General features: G+C 42.0%; 1 long non-coding RNA gene across 2 annotated transcripts; it reads right to left on the bottom strand.

Moving 5' to 3' along the window:
• Positions 1–229: 229 nt before the first annotated feature.
• LOC112640329 (uncharacterized) lies at positions 230–17,968 on the bottom strand. 2 transcript variants are annotated; one of them, XR_003123983.3, is made up of 4 exons: positions 17,768–17,968; positions 16,595–16,778; positions 16,190–16,339; positions 230–1,696 (listed from the first exon to the last, which is right to left on the bottom strand). It is a non-coding gene; the product is annotated as an uncharacterized LOC112640329 (long non-coding RNA). The 2 variants fall into 2 exon arrangements; XR_003123982.3 differs by having other exon boundaries at positions 231–1,696; positions 16,595–17,350.
• Between the last annotated feature and the right edge of the window lie 791 nt (positions 17,969–18,759).

Here is an 18,759-nt window from a genome sequence, read left to right as displayed (position 1 = left end):
AAACAATGCTGCTGGTTAAATTCAGCTCTGAATAGGAATTTGTCAGTCCTTTCAGTTCCAAAAGCTAAAGTATCTGCAGACGCCTGGATTGCCTTGGCCCTTCATGTCTCAGCGCTACAGCCACCTCCTCCAGAAGTCCTCCTTGGCCATGTTATCACAAAAATCTTTCCAGACCCCAGTCACCAGTACCATCCCTCATTTGATTTTCTTCATGGGATTTATTTATTTATTTATTTATTTATTTATTTATTTTTATGATAGTCACAGAGAGAGAGAGGGGCAGAGACACAGGCAGAGGGAGAAGCAGGCTCCATGCACTGGGAGCCCGACGTGGGATTCGATCCCGGGTCTCCAGGATTGTGCCCTGGGCCAAAGGCAGGCGCCAAACTGCTGTGCCACCCAGGGATCCCCTCTTCATGGGTTTTAAAGATCTATACTTCCTCATTAACATACTCCTTTATTTGTATGTTGTCGCTCTCCTCCCATAGAACCTGAGCTCTGAGAACCCATGTCCATCTTGTGTACCTTGGTGGTCACGGTACCTTGAACAGTGGCTGGATCGAGGCAGTTGTGGGGAAAAAATGTGAATAAGGGAATGCCTGTCCTTTCTAACACAAGCTTTTACACCTGTGCCTTATTTTGTGTAAGCCAAACTAATGAAAATCTGGCATCATATTTTTAAATAATCTAACAGTTTTTTCTCCTTGAAATTCCACCAAAGAATCCAACCGCCGGCTTCATGAGGGCTCAAGGGGACAGTTATACCCTCTGACCTTTGGGAGCACCACAGGTAGAGATGGAAACACACCTCAACTTTTGAAATTAATTAATTAATTCATTCATTAGAGAGACCTGTGGCAGGCCAGGTCTTCTGGAAGCAGATGTGGATTTGAAGTCTAGGGTGTGAGGTATGTGGTAAGAAACTACACCGGGAAGAAGAAAGGGCATTAAGTGGGTTGGAGATACAGTAAGAAGTAAAATCACATGTCAGGCAGGTCTTAGCTCTGGAGCAAGTACCAGGTCACACCTGGAGTGACATGAATGGGTCCTTAGCTCCTACCCCTGTTTCATGAAGTCACAGGGTGTGTGGGCTGACCTTGAAGGAGCTGACAGCTGGAGGCGAGCTTCCAGCCAACACTCCCTAGAGCCAGGCAGCAAGTCGTCTTCAGAGGGACACTTGTACAGGACACTTCCTCTACATTCCAGTGTTGCAGGTTTCAAGCTCAAACCTGCGCACTTTCAGAAGTCTGGCCATCGGGTGTCCACTGAGTTCCTGCTGTCTTCGAAGAGGAGCCACAAATAGTCCAATTCCCAAATTAGAAGTCACGTCCTGTAAGTGCTTGCTGACTTGGCAGCAGCAACACTGACATAATTTCACAAATAATGATGTTATCCGAGGCAAAAGTTGCATTAGATCAATTACCACTCTATTTTGGTGCCATCTGAGTAGCTTGCTCTCAATGTTTATTTCAGTTCGCCTATTTTTAAACCAAAGCTCTCAGGCTTCTGAACCACAACCATGAGTACACCTTCCTTATCCAGTCCTTGAGAGCATGTGGCTCACTTTTTGAACTAAAGACAATGATTTGAATACCCTGCCCCCCAGTCTCTCTTCTCAGTTCCCTTTCTTTGTGTCCTTTAATTGGCAGGAGTGGGGGGTGGTGGTTCAGCTACAAACAGCGTCCAAAATTTAAGGCTTAAAAAAAGAAAAGAGAGAATGTTGTTATTTTCGGAGATTATAAGGCGATTAATTTACACCGTGACAACAGAAGGTATGGGTTGAACTGGAGGTTATCTTCCTATTGGAGAAGGATGTTGAACCTTAGTAGAGCTGGACTGTCAGGAGAAGTCCCTAACCTAAGATGCACACCCGTGTGGCTGGTGTTATGGGTTGAGCTGTGTGGCCCCAAAATTCATCTGTTGAAGCCCTAAAGCCACTATCTCAGAAAGTGACCTTATTTGGAAATAGAATCATTACAAAGATTGAAATGTGGTCGTTAGGGTAGGCACTAACCCCTTAGTGTCTTTTAAAAAGGGGAAATTTGGACAGACAGGCAGAGGGAAGAAGGTGTGGAGAGACACAGGGAGGAGAGGCCATTGTTATACGAGCTGAGTACACAAAGTGTCCCTCAACACCACCACTGCCCCCCAAAGAAGGAAAAACCCCAGTCCTCCTCCTGTGTGTTTCCTTTGCTCTCATACGACTACCACACAATACTTCTGACCCAGATGTCTGGGGGCTCTTCCCACACCACCAAGCCATGCTGCAGCCATCTGGGTGTCCTACAACTTCATTCTAACACTGTCAACCTGGAGATAGTGTCACATCCCACAGGTTAAGGGCTCAGTCCCCCAAGACTGGCTTCTCTCCCTACTTGAGATACCAGTCACAAGTAGTAGGTCCCCTGATTTACCCACAATGTCTCACTTGGCTACAAATCAGAGGTTCCCATGACCTCCCCCACGTGGATTCCATTACTTGCCAGAACAACTCATAGAATGTAGGGGAACACTTACTGACATCAAGCAGTTTATTAAAGGGTATGACAAAGGATATAAGGATATGGATGGATAACCAGGTGAAGATTTCTATTGGGTAAGATCTGAGAGGAGGGTCCCAAGCACAGGAGTTTCTGTCCCCCTGGAATGGAAGTTGTCACCATCTCAGTATGTGGATATGTTCCCTAACCTGGAAGCTCCTAAAACCCATACTATTGGGATTTTATGGAGGCTTCCTCTAATAGCCATGATCAGTTATGAACTTTATTTCTGCCCCTCTCCCCTCTCTGGACAGTTAGGCATGTATGGTTGGGGGAGGTTACTGAAAATTGCAGGCTTCTAATCATGACTTGGTCTTTCTGGGGACCAGCCCCCATCCAGGAGCCCACCAGAGTCACCTCAGTAGAACAAAGGAAGCTCTCAGTGCTCTTACCACTTAGGAAGTCACAAGGGTTTTAAGAATTCTGTGCATGGGGATCCCTGGGTGGCGCAGCGGTTTGGCGCCTGCCTTTGGCCCAGGGCGCGATCCTGGAGACCCGGGATCAAATTCCACGTCGGGCTCCCGGTGCATGGAGCCTGCTTCTCCCTCTGCCTGTGTCTCTCCCTCTCTCTCTCTCTCTCTCTGTGTGTGTGTGTGTGTGACTATCATAAAAAAAAAAAAGAATTCTGTGCATGGAACGAGGGGCAGAGCCCAATGTATACATTTCTATAATCTCCCACCTCCAAATATGTTGAAGCCCTAGCCCTCCATGTGATGTTATTTGGAGGTGAGACCATTGTTGAAGCTGCTCAGGCTGGGGCTCTTTGTTAAGGGAGCCCTAGCAAACTAGCCCAGCTAGGATCGATCGGGAGAACACTGGCCATATGATCCTGATGGATTGCCCTAGTTCCAGGGTGAACCGTTCTCCAAGTCTCAGAAAGTGGAGAAATTTGGAGGATATAGTCCTGCTCCTGTGCAGGGGACCCATGAGGAAATAAAAAAGCACTTCCCTGTGCCTTTTCCCTCCTCTCCAGCATTGTCTTCACCTTTTCATTCCCTGCCCACCCCCCCCCCCCCCCCCCCGCCCCGGCCGCCCAGTGTCTCTTAGAATCTATTAGATGGCAGATGTGCTGGCTCTAACCCAGGGCTCCTCCATGATTCACTGCCTTCAGGTATGAAATGGGCATTATAAAACCATCCACGTGGAAGTGCTAATCCGAGGAATCCAAAGGATCGTATGTGCAACTGAAGTGCAGGCACGTAGTAAGTGCTCAGGAAACAGACACTACAACGGCCATTACTGTGGCAGCAAAAACTTTACGTTATACTTAGTCATTATCCATCACTGTAATTAAAAAGCAGAAATTATAAGTAATGGGTGGATCATTATTTATTTATTTGCTCATTATTATTATTTGTAAAAGAGGACTCTTTTGATCTCTCACTCTTGGGATGTGTCAAGGGTGACGTAAGCCTGGTTCTACAGTTTATAAGCAATGGGCTCCGGGTGAGTGCTTACGGGTCTGTAGGGATGGATGTGAAAGGGGTCCCAAAGCACACTGAGAGATTGCAGAGGATAAAGGTAAGGGTAGGGCAGGGAAAATGGCCATCCTGATGAAGGAGGAGTTGAGTGGGAAAAGAGGGCGAGGGGTGGAACCCCGTAACTGGGTGGGTTTTTTAAAAAGATTAATTAATGGATACATGTGTGCAAGTGGATGGAGAGGCAGAGGCAGAGAATCTCTCCCCAGCACAGAGCCCAATGCGGGCTCAATCCCATGACCCATGAGATCATGATCTGAGCCAAAACCAAGAGTCAACCAACTGAGCCACCCAAGCATCTCCCTGTAACTGGGTGGTTTTGAAACATCTGATAACTTTGGGGAAGAGGCAAGAAGAGTGATGAGTTTGTTTCCTACTCCCGCACTCACTCCCTCCAGTTGGTTAGTATGGAAGATGGAGCCCTTCATGCTTCACACGATACTCCTATGTCTTGGTTATCTCTTTGGAGACAAAGATTGCAAACATTTTCATGTTCTCCAGGGCCCAGAAAACATTCCAACTATGGTGATAATAAGAATTTAGGGTGGTTTTTTGTTGTTGTTTGTTTTTCTTCTTGCCTATGTTATTGTTTTGAGTCCTAATCTGTGTCAGGACCTTCAGTGACAAGCCATGTTGAACATATTTTTTATTCTCTTCACAATTCCATAATGTAGACTGTACTGCTACCCCATCTTGGAGAGATAAGAAAACCCAGGGGCAGACTTCAAGAGGCAAAGTAACTTGCTCAAGGTTCCAGACCTGGTAACCCCTGTATTAGTTGGCTAGAGCTGCCATGCAGAGTACTGCAGACTGGGTGGCTCAAAAAACAGAAATTTATTTTCTCATCATTCTGGAAGCTAGACGTCTGGAAGCAAGGTGAAGAAGGTGTCAACAGGGATTGTTCCTTCCCAGGCTTCTCTTCTTGCTTCATTGATCTCCATCTTCTCCCTGTGTCTTTATGTGGTTTTCCCTCTCTGCATGTCTGTGTCCACATCCTCTTATGAGGACACCAGTCAGATGGGATGACCATAATGACCTCATTTTAACTTAATTAGCCCTTTAAAGACCCTAACCCAAATACAGTTACTCTCTGAGATACTGGGGGTTGGGATTTGTACCTACAACTTTTTGAGAGATATCACTGAGCCCATAACAAGCCCTCCCCCTACCTGTGTACGTGTGTTGTCGGGTCTAAAACCCATAGCATTGTTGAAGCTGCATGGTTTCTGGTATGATCCGAACACTAACGGCACCTAGAGTGGTGATTGTTTTCAGCTATTCTGACTACATCTGGGAGAAGGTCTTAACCAGCTGCTAGTGACTTTAACACTTTTCCAAAGCTTGCAGGTCTCCTTTGAACAAAGATCACTATCTGTCTAACTACACAGAATGTGATAGCCTTGCTTCTTTTCCTTGTATTTATTTTTCCAGGGATTTTCTAGTCACAGTAGGGAAAACCAGCCTTTCCTTCTAGGGTAGTGATGTCAAGTTTGCTTCTCAAATAAATGTACCTTTTCAAAAAGAAGGAGTCCATTTTTTATTCTTTTAAGTTTTTATTTTAATTCCAGCTAGTTAACATGCAGTGTTATATTAGTTTCAGGTGTACAATAGGGTGATCCAACAATTCTATACATTACCCGGTGCTCATCACCATAAGTGTGCTCTGAATCCCCATCACCTGTTTCACTCATCCCTTCACCCCTCTCCCCTTTGGTAACCACCAGTTATTCTCTAGAGTTATGAGTCTGTTTCTTGGTCTCTCTTTCTTTCTCTTTCTCTCATTCTTGTATTTTTCTCCTTTGTTTTGTTTCTTAAATTCCACATATGAGTGAAATCATATCGTATTTGTCTTTCTCTGATTGACTTATTTTGCTTAGTATTATACTCTAGTTTCATCCATGTCATTGCAAGTGGAAATATTTCATTCCTTTACAGTTGAATAACATTCCATTGTGTGTATTTGTATATATACATATATGTATATATATAGTATATATTGTTTTTATTTTTCCTCTTGCCTATGATGTTGAGTCCTAATATATATGTATATATATATAGTATAGTATATGTTGTTGTTTTGAGTCCTAATTATATTTTTTATATATATATATATATACATGATACAATGTGTATATTGTATCTTCTTTATCCATTCATTTAGCCATGGACACTTGGGCTTGCTTTCATATCTTGGCTATTGTAAATAATGCTGCTCTAAACATAGGGATGCATGTATCTCTTTGAATTAGTGTTCTTGTATAGTTTGAATACATACCCAGTAGTCCAATGGCTGAATCATATGGTTGTTCTACTTTTAACTTTTTGAGAAACCTCTGTATTGTTCCCCAAAGTGCTGCATCAGTTTGCATTCCCACCAATAGTGCAGGAGGGTTTTCCTTTCTCCACATCCTTGCCAACACCTGTTGTTTGTTGTGTTTAGATTTTAGGCATCCTGACAGGTGTGAGGTGGTATCTCACTGTAGTTTCAATTTGCATTTCCCTGATGATGGGTGATCTTGAACACCTTTTCTTTTTTTTTTTTATGATAGTCACAGAGAGAGAGAGAGGCAGAGACACAGGCAGAGGGAGAAGCAGGCTCCATGCACCGGGAGCCCGACGTGGGATTCGATCCCGGGTCTCCAGGATCGCGCCCTGGGCCAAAGGCAGGCGCTAAACCGCTGCGCCACCCAGGGATCCCTTGAACACCTTTTCATGTGTCTGTTGGCCATCTGTAAATCTTCTTTGGAAAAATGTCTGTTCATGTCTTCTGCCTATTTTTTAATTGCATTATTTGTTTTTTTTTTTTTTTTTTGGCTGTTGAGTTTTGTAAGTTCTTTATAGATCTTGAATAATCATATATATATATCTGATATATCATTTGCAAATATCTTCTCCCATTCAGTAGGTTGTCTTTTAGTTTTGATGATTGGTTCCTTCACTATGCAGAAGCTTTTTATTTTATTTATTTTTTTAAAGATTTATTTATTTGAGAGAGAGTGTGTAAGAGATGGCATGTCCACATGCACAGGATGGAGGGGCAGAGGGAGAGGGAAAGAGAATCCCAAGCAGACTATGTGAACTGAGTGCGATGCCAGACATGGGGCTGATCCCACCACCTAGAGATCATGACCTGAGCCAAAACCAAGAATCAGATGCCCAACCAACTATGCCACCCAGGCACCCCAGAAGCTTTTTATGTAGTCTCAATAGTTTATTTTGGCTTTTATTTCCCTTTCCTCAGGAGACGTGTCTAGAAAGAAGTTACTACAGCTGATGTCAAAGAATTAACTGCCTGTGTTCTCTTCCAGGATTTTTATGGTTTCAGGTCTCACATTTAGGTCTTTCATTCATTTTGAGCTTATTTTTGAGTATGGTGTACGAAAGTGGTCCAGTTTCATTCTTTTGCATGTTGCTGTCCAGTTTTTCTAAAAAATTTGTTGAAGAGGCTTTTTCCCATTGAGGATTCTTTCCTGCTTTCTTGAAGATTAATTTATCATCTAATTGTGAGTTTATTTCTGGATTTTCTATTCTGTTCCATTAGTCTGTCTATTTTTGTGTCAGCACCATACTGTTTTGATTATCACAGTTTTGTAATATAACTTGAAGTTCCGAATTGTGATGCCTCTAGCTTTTCTTTTCTTTCTCAAGGTGGCTTTGGCTTTTTGGGGTCTTTTGTGGTTACATGCAAATTTTAGGACTGTTTGTTCTAGCCCTGTGGAAAATGCTATTGATATTTTGATAGAGATTGCATTAAATGTGTAGATTGCTTTGGGTAGTTTAGACATTTTAGCAATATTTGTTCTTCCGGTCCATGAGCATGGAATTTTTTCCCCATTTCTTTATGTCCTCTTAAATTTCTCTTTTTTTCCTCTTCAATTTCTTTCATGAGTGTTTTATAGTTTTCAGAATACAGGTCTTTTGCCTCTTTGGTTAGGTTTATTCCTAGATATCTTATTATTTTTGGTGCAATTGCAAATGAGATTGTTTCCTTAATTTCTCTTTCTGCTGCTTTGTTATTGGTGTGTAAAAATGCAAGAGATTTCTATACATTGATTTTGTATCCCGTGACTTCACTAAATTGGCTTGTAAGTTCTAGCAATTTTTCAGTGGAGTCTTTAGGGTTTTCTAAATATAGAATCATGTCATTTGCAAACAGTGAAAGTTTTACTTCTTCCTTAATTATTTGGATGCCTTTTGTTTCTTTTTGTTGTCTGATTGGTATGGCTGGTACTTCCAGTGCTATGTTGAACTAAAGTGGTGAGAGTGGACATCCTTGTCTTGTTCCTGACTTTAAGTGGAAAAAAGCTCTGTTTTTCCCCATTAAGGATGAGATTAGCTCCATAGCTTTTTCATATATGGCTTTTATTATGTTGAGATTTGTTCCTGCTAAACCTACTTTGTTGAGGGCTTTTTATCATGAATGGAAGTTGTACTTTGTTAAATTAGTATTTTTTGCATCTATTGAAATGATTGTATGGTTCTTATCCTTTCTCTTATTGATGTGATGTGTCAATATTATATATCTATTAATATTTTATTGATTTTCATATATTGAACCACCTTGTATTCCAGGAATAAATCCCATGTGATTGTGGTGAATGATCTTTTTAATGTATTGTTGGATTAAGTTTCCTGGTATTTTGTTGAGAATTTTTGCATGTGTGTTCATCAGGAATATCGGCCTGGACATCACTTTTTTTAGTGGTGTCTCTATCTGGTTTTTGTATCTGAGTAATGCTGGCCTCATTAGTGAATTTGAAAGTTTCCTTTCCTTTTATATTTTTTGGAATAGTTAAGAATAGGTTTAATGCCATCTGGTCCTGGACTTTTGTCTGTTGTGAGTTTTTTGACTACTAATTCAATTTCTTTGCTGGTTATTAATCTGTTCAAATTTTCTATATCTTCCTGTTTCAGTTTTTGTAGTTTATATGTTTCTAGGAATTTATCCATTTCTTCCAGGTTGTCCAATTTGTTGGCATCTAGTTTTTCATAATATATTCCTATGATTGTCATTTCTGTGTTGTTGGTTGCCATTTCTTCTCTCTCATTGGTGATTTCGCTTATTTAAGTCCTTTCTTCTTTTTTTCTTGATGAGTCTGGGTAGAGGTTTATCAACTTTATTGATTTTTTTTTTCAAAGAACCAACTCCTGGTCTAATTGATCTGTGCTATTGTTTTTCTAGTTTCTATATCATTTATTTCTGGCTCTAATCTTTATTATTTCCTTCCTTCTGCTGGTCTTAGGTTTTGCTTGTTCATTTTCTAGCTCCTTTAGATGGGAGGTTAGGCTGTTTGAGACTTTTCTTATTTCTTGAGGTCAGCCTGTATTGCTATAAACTTCTCTCTTAGAACTGCTTTTGCTGCATCCCAGAGGCTTTGGGCCATTGTGTTTTTATTTTCATTTGTCTCCATGTACTTTTTTATTTCTTCTTTTATTTCCTGGTTGATTCATTCATTGCTTATAGCATGTTATTTAATCTTCATGTATTTATGATCTTTCCTGATTTTTCCCTGTGGTTGACTTCCACAGTTTCATAGCTTTGTGGTCAGAGAATAGGCATGGTGATTTTGATCTTCTTGAATTTGTTGAGGTTTGTTTTTAAGCTAAAATGTGATCTATTTTGGAGAATGTTCCATGTGCACTTGAAAGGAATGTGTATTTTGCTGCTTTAGGATGGTATGTTCTGAATATATCTGTTAAATCCATCTGTACTGGTGTGTCATTCAAAGCCATTGTTTCCTCGCTGATATTCTGTTTACATAATCTGTCAGTTGATGTAAGCGGGATGTTAAAGTCCCCTACTATTATTACTTTATTATTGATTAGTTCCTTTATGTTCGTTATTAACTGTTTTGTTTATTTGGGTACTCCTGTGTTGGGTGCATAAATATTAACAATTGTTATATCTTCTTGTTGGATTGTCCCCTGTATTATTACATAGTGTCCTTCTTTGTTGTTACAGTCTTTGTTTTAAAGTCTACTTTTTCTGACATAAATATTACTACTCTGGGTTTCTTTTGACATCCATTTGCATGATAGATGTTTCTGTATTCCCTCACTTTCAATCTGTAGGTATCTTCAGGTCTAAAACAGGTCTCTTGTAGGCAGTATATAGATGAGTCTTGTTTTTTCTCCATTCTTTAATTATTATTATTTTTTGAAGATTTTATTTATTTGTTCATGAGAGACACAGAGAAAGAGAGGGGCAGAGAGACACAGGCAGAGGGAGAAGCAGGCTCCATGCAGGGAGCCCGACGTGGGACTCGATCCCAGGTCTCCAGGATCACGCCCTGGGCGGAAGGCAGCGCTAAACCGCTGAGCCACTGGAGATACCCTTTCTCCATTCTTTAAGAGTGAATCCATTTAAAGAAACAAAAGTAGTGAGCAGATTAGATGAAGAGTGGTTCATGGAGATGACAGTCTGTAGAAGTTCTTACAATGACTAAATGTAAGGAACCACCCATCCTCACTGCAGCCACAGGTACTGCTGAAACACAGAAAAGGAATCGTAAAGTCTGGGAGAGAAAATTTCTGAAGGAATGCCCCAGCTGGGGCTGTTGGGAGCAACTCAGGAGGGTCTGGGGCTGAAACTCTGGAGTCTTACACTGTGCTACAAAGCTGACTCACGAGGTACAGACCCCACCTGGGCAATTCCGCCCTTTTCAGCATTTGGCTTCAGAAACTCTCTTTCTTCTCCCAAGGGCTAAGAGCTTGTCAGTTTCAGCAAAGTCTTCTTTTCCTTAAATTTTCCCATCAAACAGTGCTGGGATGCTGCCTCTGGTGGTTCTTTGCTGCTCACCTCTTCACAGATTTTCCCAGAAGCCCATCAGGAAGGTGCTTACTGAGATAGGTGGGTTCCAACACCAGCTTCGTCACTGAGCAGCCACCAGTCTCCGGACAGGTTACATGACCTCCCTGGATCTCAGTCTTCTCATCTGCAAAATGGGACTAACTATAGCCAGCTGTGCCAGTCAAGCAGGAAATCGCCTCCACAATGAGCTTCTGGCACCAGGTAAGCACTCAATAAACAGTAGCTATTATTAGCTTCCCCCAGGGCAGAGAAATGTAAATGTATACTTGCCAAGTGTTCTGGGAGTGTAGCCAAAAATCACCCCACCTCAGATGAAAATTTTTCCCAGCCTTGAGTTTAGGATTCTACTCTGTAATATATCTGCATTTGTTTTAATATAAAAATAATGCTTTAAATTACTACCAAAGACAATTAGTGCTCTAGAAAAGTATCCACTGCCATGAGCCCATCATTCCCTTGGATATAAACAACTTGAGCTTTGAGAGGCATGTAGGAATACCCTTTAATGTAATGGTTTTCAACAAAGAGCAGCTTTGTCCATAGGGTATTTAGCAAAGTCTGGAGACATTTTGGGTCACAACTTGGGGGTAGGGTATGAGTGCTACTGGAATCGAGTGGGTGGAGACCAAGGATCTTCTAAACATCCTACCATGTGTAGGATGGCCCCCTCACAACAAAAAGTATCTGGTCTCAAACGTCAAGAGTGCAGGCATTGTATCCAGAAGGCTTTGTTGTTGAAGCAAGACTGGCTGGTTTGCTCTCATTCTCTCCCTCCTCCCCCTCTCTCCAACCAATCCTTCCTTATCATATCTCTGTCTTTGAGTGTTGTGGCTCTACGTGTGGAATAATGGAATGTTGCATTTATTGGCAAACTATTTTGAGAATCTCTATTTTAAAATGGGGATGGGGGCTTTATGGCAACAGGAGACATTTATACTGCCCTGTATTGCACGCCTCTTTAGACCAAAGCAGTAAGTGCCCAAATGCTGTCCTAAGCCCACACCAGCCCAGTAGTGCTCTGGAGTGACAGACTGGTCCCTCAAGAGATGGCAGTGAGCTGAGGCAGACCTCAGCAAAGCTATGCTGAGAACAGTTCGGGTCTTCCCACCTTCTCTGCCTGCCCTCATCTCCCTCTTCTGGACACTTCTAACTCCTAGGCGGGTTCATATTCTCAACCATCTACCTAAAATATTGCCTGGAATGTCAGTATTGTCAGGAGAAACAGAACCAATGGGATATGCATATATTTCTAGAAGGATATTTATTATAAGGAATTGGCTCCCATAATTATGGAGATGGGTGAGTCCAAGTCTGCAATGTGGGCTAGCTTGTTAGAGACCTAGGAGAGTACATGGTACAGTTCCAGGCCAAAGGCAGTCTGCTGGAGAATTCCCTCTTGCTCAGGGAGGCCCATCTTTTTGTTATATTCATTCCTTCAACTGATTGGGTGAGGCCCACCTACATTATGGAGGATGATCTGCTTACTCAAAGTTTACCAATTCAAATGTTCATCTCATCCAAAGCACTCTCCAAGTTAATGAATAAAATTAACTCTCACACCTGCTGACTAGGATGGTGGGATAAATCATGAGACTCTAACCTCATCCTGATATATGATTATCACATGTGCCCATCTCAAACCAGTATTGTCCAAATGTTGTTGCTATTGCTGATGTTCTTATTGGTTGTGGTAAAGGGGATGTTAGAAGGAAGAATAGGGGCTCACTTCTTTGGGCCAGCCTGAGGTTTATTCTACTGAGCAGCAACATGCTATGTTCCAGAGCAGGGATTGGCGAACTTCAGCCTGCTGCCTATTTTTGTGAATAAAGTTTATTGGAGCATAGCCATTCACTTACAAATTGTCTGTATCTGCTTTCATGCTACAATGGAAACATTGAGTATTGGTATGGAGCCCCTAAATATTTACTGTCTAGCCCTTTACAGAGAAAGTTTGCCAAACCCTCTTTGAAAGCATGGATTCTTAGGGTGCTGGGTGACTCTGTCAGTTTACAGTCTGACTTTGGCTCAGGTCATGATCTCCAGGTCCTGGAATCAGGCTCTGTGTTAGGCTCTCTGCTCAGTGGGGAGTCTGCTTGTCCCTCTCCCTCTGCCTCTCTCTCTCTCTCATAGATAAATAAAATCCTTAAGAAAAAAAAGCATAGACTTTATAGGCAGACTGTCTGGTTTTCATTCCTCATTCCTCTACCTACTGGCTGTGTGATTTGAGCAAGTTACTTAACCTCTCTGTGCCTCAATCTTCCACTCTGTATATTGGGAACAATAATAGCATCTTCATAGAAACATACTTGAAAAGTGCTAGTAATGAGGCCTGTCTCATTAAGTGCTCCATAGTTGTTGGCTTTCAGTATTATCCTAAGCCAGTATTTGTTTCCTGAAGGTATGTGAAGGATGACAGGACCAATTTGGCTGGAAAAGCTATTGAGGACATTGTGTTTGTTTTGTTTTGTTTTGTTTTGTTTTGTTTTTTAAGGTGGTGGTCACCAAGAAGAAGGGAATATTGGAGAGAATTAGGAAGTTTGACATGCAAAAGGTAATGTCAGCCTCTCTCCTGAGACAGCTACAGTGAAACCTGTCACTTATCAGTGCTTTTAAGGGTGTATGAGTTGGAGGTGCATGTTACCATGCTGTTTCCAAGACGGGCACTGGGTGAGAGCAAGAAGAGCCCCCTGAATCTGGTTGCACAGTTTTTTTTTTGCGGGGGGGGGGCACCCAGGGACACTTGCTGTCTCCTGGGGTCTCTGGACATGGGTAATTCCTGAGGATCCAAGGGGATACATTTCTAGTGGTGGAATATGAGACACATTCACATACAGGCAGTAGGGAGACTCAGGGAGTACGGATCCTAACCACTGCTCACAAAGCAAGCATCTACTTTTCCTATTGCAGCTGGTTCTAGACATAAGAAAGCCACCATCCATGTGGCCACTATAGGTCAGGATTGCAAGTGGCTGACTATGGGTGAAATGGAGTTGGCAGATACATTTTTTTAAAAGATTTTATTTATTTATTTATTTATTTATTTATTTATTTATTTATTTATTTATGATATAGAGAGAGGCAGAGAGATAAGCCCCACGGGGAGCCTGATGCAGGATTCAGTAGCAGGACCCCAGGATTACGACCTGAGCCAAAGGCAGATGCCCAACCACTGAGCCACGCTGGCCGAGACATTTTATTTAGTCTAAGCAATTTTTTTTAAAACTGAGCCAGGTTTTTAAAATCTAGGGGTTTTGCACATACATACAAAATGTCAATGTCTTCCTTATCTTGAAACATTAGGAAATGCAACAAGAACCCTCCTTCCCACATGACAACAATAGGCTAAAATTGGGCATCCTGTGCACTCCAAGTCACCCACAGTCCCCACCACTCCCTTTTGTCCTACATCTGGCCCCCAGAATTCATTCCTGTACTTGCTGGACCCCTGTAGGCATGAATTTGCAAGTTCTATTTCACATGTTTGCTAGAAGTGCCAGTAGAGGAGGAGAAGATATTTTTTAAAAGCATAACCTATAGCTGATGAATTTTTTCTGAATAAAATTCTTTCTGACTAAAATAAAGCTCCTGTAGATTCTGGAGTCATAAATAGTCCCTCACTTTACATTTAGGGAAACCAAGATTTAAAGAAATTCGTGGGCAGCCTGGGTGGCTCAGCGGTTTAGAGCCGCCTTCAGCCCAGAGCATGATCCTGGAGACTCAGGATCGAGTCCCGCATCAGGCTCCCTGCATGGAGCCTGCTTCTCCCTCTGCCTGTGTCTCTGTCTCTCTCTCTGTGTCTCTCATGAATAAATAAAATCTTAAAAATATATATAAAAAATAAAGAAATTCATTATTTTGTTCAGAGGATTAATAAACAAGTCCTTAAACTCCTGGGATGTGTGTGTGTGTGTGTGTGTGTGTGTGTGTGCGTGGTGTGAAAGGAGAGGAGAGGGAAGGGGAAGGAAGGAAGAAGGGGGGGAAGAGATTTGCAGAGAGGTAAGAGAGAAAGTTATATTGACATGGACTATAGAGCAAACTTTTTCTCTTTTAATATAACATTTTTGTTAATCTGAAGAACAGAAATTTTCACCACCCTTGGAATTATTAAAATGGAAGTGTCTGTCCTTCCCTTCATTTGATCCCTCCCTCCTCTCCTAAAGTAGAGAAATAATAATATCTGATTGGGAAGATGAGATCTGGAGGTGATTTAGCTCTCAGCCTCTTGGACTTTCTTTTGGGGTGCTGGCCTTTCCCCCAACCAAGGGTGCCTTACATGGAGTCAACGTGCCTGGGTCAGGGCTCGGGGCTGGCCTTGTGGAGACAGGAGTGAATGCCCACCTCTCTCTGTCTTCACTCCTGGGGCCCAGCACAGTTCTCTTGCAGTTGGCGGGGTTAAGTGTTCTTGTTCCCCTGCCACTCCTCTTTAGTGGATCCCAGGACCCAGGCTCAGGGGCAGATACCAGAGAACCACTTTGGGGTCAAAGGTCCAAGCCATACCCTCCAGCCCAGAATTACCAATAATAAAGGTGATACATTAGCCAGCAATTTGTTTCTATGCCTACTTCTCAGTTGGTGCATAATGCAAAGGTAAAAAATGGGAGTGTTTCTAAATGACATGTGATGGGATTTCAAGAGGGGCAACAGCCAAACTTCCGCTCTGTGGGTTCGTCCAGAATCAAGGAATAGAAACAGCTCAGAGAAGATGACCTTCAGCAGTAAGGTCAGAGTCTGCTTTGGGCGAGTTGGTATAGACCACATCCCACATCAACACATTTGTGTTTATCAGTGGTTGTTACCACAAACATTTAGTCTTGGGCCAATTATGCCCCTGTGCCTGGGGAATCGTAACCAGTTCACCCGACAGACAGAGGGCATGGCCCTCGATAGGATGCATACCATGGTTGACCGGTTGGCCAATTGTCCTATTCTTGTTGCCTTCCATCAGGTTTTCTTTCTGTTTTATTTCCACAAAGAGAGAGGAAACTGTGAACAGATTGGCAGACCAGATAAGAGAGCAAGATCCCTCTGTACATTAATCACTTCCACAGACCTCTTCAGTTCCCAAATCATCAGAAACCATTAGATCTGTTTAACAGCAGGAGTTTTAGAGACAACCCCATTCATTCCAGAGTTCAGGCTAATGGGTTCATGGGCTTCAAGGTTTCTTGCTGCCTGCCAGTCCTTTGTGTTGAAAGCATCTTTAAAACACATCAACTCAAAAATGTATATAAGCGAATGTATCCTAGAAAAGGTGGGACTCTAGTCTAAGCATGGGTTGTCTCTTCATTGCCAATTGTAATGCAACCATTGGCTTCATCTAGAATATCCCCACCATCCGCATGGAAAATTTATTTGCTCACCTTGCTTTTACTTCCTTTCTGCAACCTTAGCCGTTTTGAGAGGCACTTTCTCAATTATGTAGACAACCACATATTGTGTGATTCATTTATGTAAAATGTCCAGGAAAGGTAAATCCATAGAGACAAAAAGTAGTTCATGGTTGCCAGGAGCTAGAAGTGGGAACAGGGGTTAACTGTACATGGGCAAGTGGGATCTTACTGGGGGGGGGGGGGGGCTTCAGGGGGATGAAAAAAATAGACTATGGTGAGGGTCATACAACTTGGTAAATTTGCTAAAAAGTGTTAAACTGTACAACTAGAATGGGTAAATATTATGCTTTATAATTTATACCTCAATAAAGTTACTTATTTAGAAAAGGAAGAAAGTGAAGTAGATACTGTGACAATTGTTGATGTCTTACTCACATCGCCAAGGCCTTTAGTTTCCATGCAGGCTCACTGGCTCCCACCTCCAGTCCGAAGAGCTCCTTGCCTAAGGGCTTTCTCTGGCCACCAGAGCCCGCTCTGTCCACATGCTCATATTCCTTGTGAACAACCCTTGACCTCTCTAACTGCTAGGAATTGGTGTAAAATACCCCAGCTCTCTTGCCTGTGGACACATTTTACATGGTATTTCCCAGAGTTCTCTAACTGCCATTGAACCCTAGTCTCTCATATTGGTAATAAGAGATACATCTTATATGATTCTTCTCCTTCTCTTCCCTGCCTCAATGTCCTACCCCTTCCTTTTGGCATTTTCTGGGATTCCCAATCAAATACAATACTTCCACTTCTACCTTTTTCCCAGGGTCTACTTATAGGGTATCCCAGTAGTGAGGATATATTGGAAATTATTAAAAACTAATAGTTGATTAAATAATTTAAATTGAAGTTAGGCCATAGACTTTGGGGTCTGACTGCTCAGGTTAGAGTCTGAGCCTTACTTTACTACTTATGTGACTCTGCCTAAGCTACTTGGCCCTAAAGTCTTCTATCTCTTGTCTGTCAAGTCAGGATAACCATAGTGTCTATGTTATAGGGATAGTGTGAGGATGTGATGCAGTAGTGCAGCTGGAGCTCTTCACAGAGGAATTGGCACATAGTAACTGTGTAATAAGATGTAATTATATGTGATTTTATGGGGTGATGACTGGTCCATCAAATAATCACAGACATTTGAACCTGAAAAGAAAGGGTTGGTTGGATTTCCTGGGGCTTATTCACAGAGTGTGCCTTTGTAGCCAAAATCATAAAGCTTTGGGCTTATTGCTTGGGTGACAGGAGGACCACTCTCACCAAATGACACCAGCCATTCTGGGGTTAGGCAGAAAGTGGGACAGATGATACCTTATTTTGTCTGGATGAATAAACTAGATTGAATACTTCTCCAAAGGGACCCATTTAACTAAAGTAATTATAAAAAAATTAGTAGAATTAGTTTTATGACCTTTTGAAAAGAAGTAGACACTACCATATTTTATTGGATTCCATGTTAAGCCTGGATTGCAATCCTACTGTGCCTGATTGTAGACTTTGAAAAGTTATTTCCCTTCCCTTAACCTAGGTACTCGTATGTAAAAGGGAAATAGAAATGCCTACCTCTGAGAGGTATCCTGAAGATTACATGACTTATTTTATATAGAGAGAACTACGCAACTGTTAATGCTCCTCCAGTTGATGCTAACTTGGATAGGAATTTGGTTCCTTCCACCTGTAGGAAACAGAGCATGTGTCAGAGCTTAAGTGACCATCATTAAACTGGCAGAAGTGATCCAGCAGACATGGCAAATGCATGGCACATGCACCACCATTCCCCACTCTGCAATAATGGCAGACATTACTAATCGATCATTGCTCTTTTCATTTGAGTTTGGATACAGTCCCAGCATCTTTTCCAGCAGAGCACTCTATGCCACCACCACCAACTGATCAAATTTGGCATGCAAGATGAAAGTTATTTGCCAACTTGTAGTGTAAGCTTAAAAATAACAGAGTTGAGCACAAATTCTGATACTCAATAAATACTTAATAAGTGGATGACTAAGAATAAATGGAATGAGATTATTTAACACTGCCATCACCTGTGTCTTTACTAACAATCTTGGTCAGAGATCAAGCCCAAATTCCTCGAGTTCCTCTACCCGTCATGTGGATCTTTCCTTAGTGATGGAAAGTTTTGGAGAATACCTGGAGTATTCATAATTATAGTTCCAAAGGAACCTCCTCAGAAAAATCTATATATTGGTATGATCTTATCTGGAGAGATTAAATCTTAAGTAACAGCATTTCTGTCCAGCACCAGCTGCACGGAAACGTCCCAGAAGTCTAAGTTATCTGAAGAGCTATTCTGGCGACGAAGGAGAAATCCTTAATTGGTAGAACATAGCCAACTATTTTCTGACCAGGAGGCACATCTCAAAACTGTATGTCAGGAGGCTGCAACTGAGCTGTAATGCTGAGGCCGATGGCGATCTCCTTAGGAAATTGGTTTTAGCCGTAGGAATGACTGCTCTTTTAAAGCAAAAAGACCGGCATCTGACATCAAGTCTGCAATTCCAAACAGCCCATGCTATTAGTCACTGCAAGATTGA

Source organism: Canis lupus, chromosome 6 (assembly GCF_003254725.2).
Source record: "Canis lupus dingo isolate Sandy chromosome 6, ASM325472v2, whole genome shotgun sequence".
Taxonomy (NCBI): Eukaryota; Metazoa; Chordata; class Mammalia; order Carnivora; family Canidae; genus Canis; species Canis lupus.
Note: the sequence above shows the minus strand (reverse complement) of the source record. Positions and strands in the feature narration are given on the sequence as shown.